Source organism: Lactuca virosa, chromosome 3, assembly GCF_052849685.1.
Source record: "Lactuca virosa cultivar CGN04683 chromosome 3, Lactuca_virosa_CGN04683_v6, whole genome shotgun sequence".
Taxonomy (NCBI): Eukaryota; Viridiplantae; Streptophyta; class Magnoliopsida; order Asterales; family Asteraceae; genus Lactuca; species Lactuca virosa.
The window spans coordinates 76790240-76798122 of NC_136428.1; the positions used below are offsets into that span (position 1 = coordinate 76790240).

At 42.5% G+C, this 7883-nt stretch overlaps 1 non-coding gene across 1 annotated transcript; it reads right to left on the reverse strand.

The window, feature by feature from the left end:
• Positions 1-423: 423 nt before the first annotated feature.
• Positions 424-530, reverse strand: LOC145168006 (small nucleolar RNA R71). The gene has a single exon (XR_013741602.1). It is a non-coding gene; the product is annotated as a small nucleolar RNA R71 (small nucleolar RNA).
• Positions 531-7883: the final 7353 nt, after the last annotated feature.

Below are 7883 nucleotides of genomic sequence, written 5' to 3' on the forward strand. Positions count from 1 at the left end.
GAAGAAGGTAGCGATCTAGAAGGTGACTTTGACAACACCATGGCAAACATCGATGAAGTTCCCATGGGCGAATGGAAGAAGAGGATACGGGATGATACCGGCCCGGGACTTGTGCAACCCGCAATTCCCGCGACTGCCACTTTTGAGCTTAAGGGTCACATACTTGCTCAACTCAAGGAGATCCCCTTCTACGGAAAAGACCACGAAGATGCCTATAAACACTTGGATGAAGTCAATGATGTGGCTGATTATTTTAATGTTCCAAATGTGCCTCGCGAAACCCAGCTGCTTCATATGCTTCCAGTGACATTCAAAGGTGCTGCAAAGGATTGGCTCAAGTCACTCCCTCCCGGATCCATCACTACATGGGCTAAGATGAAGGAAGAATTTATTGACCAGTTTTGCCCACCTTCGAAAATAGCCAAGTTGAAGAAAGCTATTGCCAACTTTGAACAACAACCTGGAGAGTCCCTTTATGAGGCATGGGAGAGCTACAAAAGTCTACTAAGGAATTGCCCACATCATGATCTTAATAGCCAGCAAGAAGTCTCCATTTTCTATGATGGAGTCAATGTAACAACTAGGCAGCTCCTTGACTCGCAAGGACCCCTCACAAAGAAGGCACCCCCGGTGATCAAAGAACTAATTGAAGAATTCTCTAAGCATTCTAGAGAATACCACAATCCAAGGAATGATATGACCAAGGGATCGGCTTATGCAGCTTCTGAAGATTTGTCGGCAGTTATGGCAATGTTGAAAACCATGGATAGGAGGATGGATAAAATGGATCAAACAATCCATGTTATTCGGGTAGGATGTGAGAATTGCAATGGGCCTCATCTAACTAGAGATTGTGATTTGGACGAGAACGGGAATAAGAAAGTGCAAGTATGCTATTCTAGTGGTGATAGATTTGATGACGATTGGTGAAAACCTAAGAAAGAATGGCTCCCTTATGATGAGTACAAGAAAGCGAGGGAGGAGAAATTTAGACAAAAGGCAAGGGGTTTTTACCAAAAGGAGGAGCCGGTACAAGAAAAGAAACCAAATCTAGAAGAAATGCTCACTAAATTTGTGGCTGCATCCGAGAAAAGACACAATGACCACGATGCTGCAATAAAAGATACAAGAACAATATTAAGAAATCAGCAAGCATCTATTCACAACATTGAGAAGCAGCTGGGGCAACTTGCCCAACAAATGAATCAAAGAGCACCGGGAGAACTACCTAGTAACACCGAAAACAATCCAAAAGGCGCACATATAAACATTGTCACAACTAGGAGTGGAAAGATAATAACTCCGCTGGCCCCTATTCAGAACGAAGATCCGAAATCGGTGCACGAGAAGGAGGCAGAAGGGCAGAATCAAGATCAAACCCAGTTGAACCCACACCCTACTCGCCGAGTCCACGATATGGACTCGACGAGTCCGACACCTGATCAGAAAAATAAACCTCCTGTTAAGCCATATCAGCCTCCACTGCCATATCCAGCCCGAGCTAGACAAGAAAAGAATCAAGAAGACTACCAGAAGTTTCTAGAACACATAAAGGCTCTTCAAATTAACTTACCATTCATAGAAGCGGTTGCTCAAATGCCAAAATACGCCAAATTTCTCAAGGATCTTCTAACTAATAGAAGGAAGATGGAAGAAGTGAAGAAGGTGGTCCTAAACGAGAACTGTTCAGCTGCTATGTTGAACAAACTTCCTAAGAAGAAAGGAGATCCGGGAAGTTTAACATTACACTGCGGATCCAGAACTCACATTTGGAGAGCTTCACATATAATCTTTCAACTCTTAGGGTTTCCAAGATTTGACGGAGATGCTGACCATGCTCTTCTTTGGTTCAAGAGTAGATAAGAATATCATCGATGAATACAATCACGAATTTATCAAGGAATGGGCAGCAGACTCGATTCATGAGGTCCATAAATGCAACGGGGGCATTTGTTAGACCGAAGGGCATCACGACAAATTAGTAATGACCGTATCGAGTTTGAAAGACAGTTTTTGGAATGTCCACTTCCCGAACTCGGAGTTGATGATAACCGGATCTCATATCTATTTTTGAGAAATAACTAGCTCCTTGAAGTTGGTCAAATAGATCGTCAATTCGAGGAAGTGGGTATCGGTTTTTGACAGTGAGCTTGTTTAATTCCCTATAGTCGATGCACATTCTGAAGGATCCGTCCTTTTTCTTGACAAACAAGACCGGAGCTCCCCAAGGTGAGAAGCTTGATCAGATGAATCCCTTGCTCAGCAGCTCGCTTAGTTGGCTGGATAACTCCTGCATTTCGGCGGGAGCTAATCTGTAGGGTGATTTGGAAATTGATGTGGCTCCTGGTATTAGGTCGATTCGAAATTCGACCTATCTTTCTGGGGGTATTCCCGGAAGATATTCTGGAAATACATCCGGGAAGTCACATGCCACTGGAATGTCTTGAATGTTTACTTCTTCTTTGGTCTTAACCACAACATGAGCGAGGAATGCGTAGTTCTTCTTGTGTAGGCACTTTTGTGCCTTGATGCACGAGATAAGGCGAAGATTGGCGCCAGGTTTATCACCATAGATTATTAGGGTTTCGTGATTGGGGAGATGAAGGTTAACGACCTTCTCGCGACACATAATATCAGCATGGTGGGGGCTTAACCAATCCATGCCGATTATCACATCAAAACTCCTAATATTTACTGGCATCAAATCTATTTGAAAAGAGTGATTGTTTAGTGTTAATGTGCACCCTACATAGACATCTTTGGTTGTTTCAGTTTTCCCATTAGCCATTTCCACCATGTAGGCTTCGTTGAGCTTATGGGGTTGTTGATTTAGTAAATGTTTGAATTTGTTACTAACAAAGCTTCGCTCGGCTCCGCTATCGAATAAAATGCATGCGTATGTGTTGTTAAGTAGGAACATACCAGTAACAACTTTAGGGTCCTGAATTGCTTCACCTTGACCCAATGCCAATACCCTTCCTGATGTTCCTGCCCACTGGTTGTTTTCTTTGGGGCAGTCGCGCTTGAAGTGACTGGTTCCTTCACACCCATAGCAGGTGTAACTGGCCCCAACATTGTTGTTGTTGTTACTTTTGTTGCGATTATTGTTGTTGTTGTTGTGGTTCGACTGTTGGTTCTGTTGAGGCTGAGTTCTATAGTATCTTGTAGTGTGACCCTTTCGGTTGCAGCTTGTGCAATGCATCTCCCTACATTCTCCGTGATGATGGAAATTGCATTTGATGCACTTGGGTAGGGTCCCTGAGTATTGTTTGGGAGCATTTGGTGTGGATGAGGCTGGAGCATGTGGTGTTGTGGTAGCTTGAGTAGCGGCATGGACAGCCACAGTTTGTTGCTTCTTTGATGACTCTGAGTTTTGTCGTCCCTTTCGCTTGTTGTTTTTACCCTTCTTTTTATCACCTTCTTTCTTAACTTCCGCTTCCCCTGCTTTGACACCTTTTTTGTTGCCATGGTCGTATAGTTTCTTGGCTAGTCTTTTTGCACTGTCATACGTGGTTGGGTTTGCTGCTATCACATTCCCTTGGATTGGCGCGGTCAATCCCCAAATAAATCTTTCAATCTTCTTCCTTTCAGATGTGATCATTCTTGGACACAAGAGACACAGCTCACTAAACCTTGATATGTAAGCATCGATGTCAGAGTTTTGAACCGTGAGGTTCCACAGCTCTTGCTCCATTTTCTGGATTTCTCCCCTTGGACGGTACTCGGCCAACAACATTTCCTTAAGCTCCTCCCATGGCATAGCGTTTGCCACCGGGAGTGTCATGGCCTCCACGTGACCATTCCACCAAGTGAGAGCTTGATCGACGAATGTGCACGCCGCAAACTTGACCTTGCACCCCTCCGGACATCCGCAGATCTCAAACACTTATTCCACCTTTTCTATCCATCTTTTCAGGGTTATTACGCCTCCCGTCTCGTTGAAGGTTCGAGGCTTGGCGTTTGTGAAGTCCTTGTAGGTGCAGGTTCTTGTGGGTCCGTGATTTGTTCCCTGATTTGTGCTTCCGGTTCCCTGCCTGTCACCTCCACCGTTGTTTCCGTTGCGAATATGTGCCAGTGTTGCAGTGACCGCAGCTGACACTGCCGCTTGGAATGCGACTGAGTTTATTTCTAGTGGCGTCGGTGTCGTGTTGTTTCCGCGGTTTGGTCTTTGAGGCATCTTTCTGTCATGGAACGGAAATATGTTGAGTATCCAATGTATTTAGTTTCACGATTTCTTGGTTATAGCACAATGTCAGTGATTTGGTTGTGTATAATTGAGTGAATGCATACAATCAACATGTAGTAAAAGTAATAGAACACATAGCAGATAACAACATCATGATAAAATATATAGCCGTTTTCATTAACGATAATCTTTTGAGTACATGAAAATTTACCTATATAAGGCATACAATACATGCAGTGAAATAAAATTTGACAGAGTAACGACTCCATGAGTAGTGTAGTCACTTAATCATGTAGTTGATAGTACATAAGGTAATGCATAAGTAAAATCATGGCGATAGTAAGTGAACGGATACTAGCTGCGACGGGATGGGTCTAACGGCGAAATCACATGCTGAAATGTCGTGCTATAAGATCAGCCATCTCGGTCATCTCCCTGATGACCTCGTCCCTCTCGTGCTCTGCATGTACCGCTCGGGCCTCTGTTGCTAATAGTTGTTGCCGAAGGGTGGCAACCTCCTCCTCTAAGGAGTGAGTTCTATCGATGGGATCCCGTGGTGCTGCGGAGTGATCCTGTACTATCTCTGAAGTGGTAGGCTCACTGGGGACTTCATTAGCGTCCCCATCCTCCTCCATGATCTCATCGGATTCTCCATACTCGTAGTCCGTCTCCATGTACTCCTCGGGCCCAACACCGGGGGCTGCCTTCTGACCCATCACGGGGTCCTCCTCGATCATTCCGTGGGCCACTAAGGCCTGATAGAAAAGGACGCCCTGATGTGCCTCGTCCATGGCGACTGCGCGAGAAACTGGGAGTGAGAAGTGTGTAAAGGGGGTATGTGCAAATAAGTTTTCCAAAATACTCCTATAGTATTTTTAATTATTTAAGTTTGAGTTCCTTAGAAGTTTTGGATACGAGGTAAGCTTCTAGATCCATTTCCCGCCATGATTACTCTCAAACACATGTTGGTTATATTTTGAATAAATATAGTTGATCAGGCTATATTTATCCCCAATATGACTATATAACTGTCCGGGTTTAATCACAGTGTTCCATTTCCTCCAGAGACTTTTAGTGTTATAGTTTTAATGTACACTTAGGTATTCATTTTATTCAGAGTGTTTTAGTCCCATTGTATTTATAGTTGCATATCAAGTATGATTAGATATGCCAGTTCACTATAAACAATACTCGGATACCAATCTGTCACACCCCCGAACCAGACGGCGGAAACGTCTGGGGGCTTGTGCGTGACTTCATCTTGTAATATCATCACAATGTATAAAACTGAAACAAGACAACACCATCATCATACATTTTTAAAATAACTTGTATTCTCAGGGAATCGTTAAGCGGAAAGGTCAACAAGAACATGTGGAATTTGTCATATTTTGTTATCATCATACATTGAATATTATGGCATGTAATTTATGATACTATACTTGATGTAAACAATGTTGGTTGTATTTTGATATGTATGATGATGGTGTTGTCTTGTTTCAATTATATACATTGTGATGATATTACAAGATGAAGTCACGCACAAGCCCCCAGACGTTTCCGCCGTCTGGTTCGGGGGTGTGACAATTTTTAAGTCCACAAGGCATGGCAATATAACAATATATACCTGTAGGGGTTATAGAGGCAATATCCTCTTGATCAGATGGTTCCATCTGTATTTGTTGGAATCCTGCCTAAGCGTCCATCAAATGTTAGTAGCTCATGTCCTGCCGTGACATCTATCATCGAGTCTATGTGTAGTAAAGGGAAAGGATCCTTAGGGCATGCCTTATTGTGATCCATGTAAAACATACACACTCTTAATTTTCCATTCTTCTTTTGGACCACCACTACGTTGGCTAGCCATCTTGGGAACTTCGCTTCTTTAATCATCCCTATTCTGAGAAGTTTTTCAACTTCTTCTTGAATGATTTGGTTCCTCTCTGGTACAGATTTCCTTCTTTTTTGGTGTATAGGCCTGAAAGAAGGATCTATATTGAGTTTATGAGTTATAATTTTCTTATCTATACTTATCATATCCTCATGCTTCCAAGCGCAGGTCTTGTTTCTGTATTTTAAGAACTATATTAGTTTTTGCTCGATTTGTTATGGTATTGAGGATCCTATGAGTACTTTGGCTTCAGGATCCTCGAGGTTTAGGGGGACTTCCTTCATATCTTGCTCTCTTGTTTCTAGCACACCACGTGCCCCCTGCTTTAATTGATGTGCCTGTCGTGGTACTGTTGAAGATTTCGTCGAGGACTTGTAGCATTCTTTAGATTCGTGATGATCCTCGACGATCATCATTGTCCCTCATGGCGTAGGCATCTTGATACACTGGTGGTATGTCGACAGGACTGCTTTCATGTAATGGATCCATGGTCTACCTAATATAAGATTATAGTAAGACAAAGCATCAATAACACAAAAACGTTGTATCGAATTTACCCCTTCGATGTAGATGGGTAACTTGATTTCTCCAACGGTGTGCTTTGTTTCACCACTGAATCCTATTAGGATCGAGGATCTCTTGATTATTTTGGATTTTGGGATGTTCATCCTGGTTAGAGCATCTAAAAGTATGATGTTCACTGAGGATCCTTTTAACGAAGTGGATAGCGATATATAGAGTAATCACCAACCCATTGTTGTGAGGATCCTAGATATTTTTTCTATCCTTTCGTCAAAGATGATCTCCTTGTGCTTGTTATCGATGTGTTTTTTCGGGGTCTTTCCTCCTTTTCCGTCTTGGACACATTGGCATGCCTTTCAGTTGCAGAATAAGAAGTTCCATAGATGTCATATCATCCGGAGATAACATTGATTACCTTGGCATCCGATGGAGGGGATCCTGGCTTTTCCAGGATCTTCGCAGGGTCTTGTTCTTTTTCCATGGATCTTTCTTTTTTCCTTCCTAGGATCACTTTGAGATACCCTTTGCTCAGGAGATAACTAATATCTTTCCCGAGGGCTATGAAGTCCTTAGTGTTGTGACCGAATTCCTCATAATATGCACACCAATTGGATTTGTCTTTCCATTTGTTCTGCTTTTCTCCCTTTCTTAGCCATCTTTCTTTGTCACCAAGATCCTGCGAATATTAGACCTAAAACATCCCCATAGAAGCAATAATTAATAATTTGCGGAAATTCGTATTCTTCTCCTTCATCATCGAGGGCATTAACCCTATGATGATCAGGTTTGGAATACGGTTTTGACTTATAGGATCTCTGGGCTGAGGATTTAACCTTCCTGTTAGGATTGTCATAGGAACTTGGTGTGCTGGCCCTCTTGTGTATTTTTTTGTCTTCTTCCAATCTGATGAACCTTAATGCCCGACATCTGACTTCATCCATACATTTGCATTGATTCATCACAAGGTCTTCGTAAAATGAGGAATCCTTCTTCAAACCCATCTTAAAGGCCTCCTCGCAATGACTATGTCGATGTTTGGTATGTTTAGGGCTTCCCTACCAAACCTGGTTACAAAGTCCCTTAAGGATTGTTTGGGATCCCGGACCACCCGGTAGAGATCACTAGTGATCCTTTCAAATATTCTGCTGTTAGAAAACTGATTATTGAAAAGATTAACTAAATGAGCAAAAAAGGTAATATAATAAGGAGGAATATTGAGAAGCCATTTTAAGGCTGATCCTGTAAGGTTAGATCCGAAACCTTTGGATAAACAAGCTTATTTCA